The following is a 1,125-nucleotide window of genomic DNA, read 5'->3' as shown; positions in this document are numbered from 1 at the left end:
CATGATGACAGAAATTCAGTCCCACTTAATGCTCCCAACTTTATGACTGTAGCTTTCACATTAACTGACAAAGTAGAGGGACTTCATAGCTGTGATAGCATGTACTGCTCCAATCGCTTTCTCCCCACGGCTTCGTAAGATGAGATCTGTGTGGGCCTCTGCAGTTTACCATCCTGTGCACCACACAGGGCCTGGACTAAACAATATGTGCTGAATAAATGTACACAAGATGCTTCCCTCAACAGTCTCATTTAATGCTCACGACAGTCTGGTGAAACAGGAGGGGTGGACTTACTCCCATTTTACAGGTGAAGAAGTACCCAGACACCACGCAGTCATTGTGACAAAGATTCGTGAGGCCCTGACCACGTTCTAAGCACCGTGACTGTATGAACCTGCTTAATGTCTACAATATTAAGATACAGATAAGGTAGGCGTGAGTAGTATCCCCGTTTTACCGATAAGAAAACCGAGAAACAGAGAATTTAAGTAACTAGCACGTAAGTATTAACATAACTATAACCAGCTATCACTATTAGTAACCAGAACCAGGATTGAACTCAGGCAGTTGGCTCCACAGTCCATACTTTTAAGCCAAGGCAGACAACATCCTGCCTTGAGACGTGCACGTCCAAGAGTATCTTTCTGCTTTGGCCTCTGTCACGTAGCTAGTTGATGGCCAGGCCAAGGCCACTCCCATCGTCCTTCCAGCCCACATCCCTGCCTTGACAGGTGCTATCAATCATCACCTGCAAAAACAAAGCCACCCTGGGCCGTATCACGAGTCTAAACAACTGAACAGAGAGGGCACGTATGCTGATGAACTAACTCTTCATAGGGACCCAGGTCAGGAGGCTACCTTCCGAAGCAAGACAGGTGGAAGGCCTCAGGGTGGAGGAAGCAACCAGTGGGAAACCCAGAGGGACACTCAGATCAAGAAACTTACTACCGAAGACCCCCCTGCTACGTGCCACAAAGCCTCTTACATGTCACCAAGAGTCCACGGGAAAACTATAGAGTTAATTGTACTGAAGAGGATGTTTACATTTTACCAATCTTATATCTTAATTAATTTTTTATTACCATTTTATTTATTTTTTTAACTTCAGAATGTACGAACTTAAT

The sequence above is a fragment of the Kogia breviceps genome, chromosome 16 (genome assembly GCF_026419965.1).
Source record: "Kogia breviceps isolate mKogBre1 chromosome 16, mKogBre1 haplotype 1, whole genome shotgun sequence".
NCBI lineage: Eukaryota > Metazoa > Chordata > Mammalia > Artiodactyla > Physeteridae > Kogia > Kogia breviceps.
Note: the sequence above shows the minus strand (reverse complement) of the source record.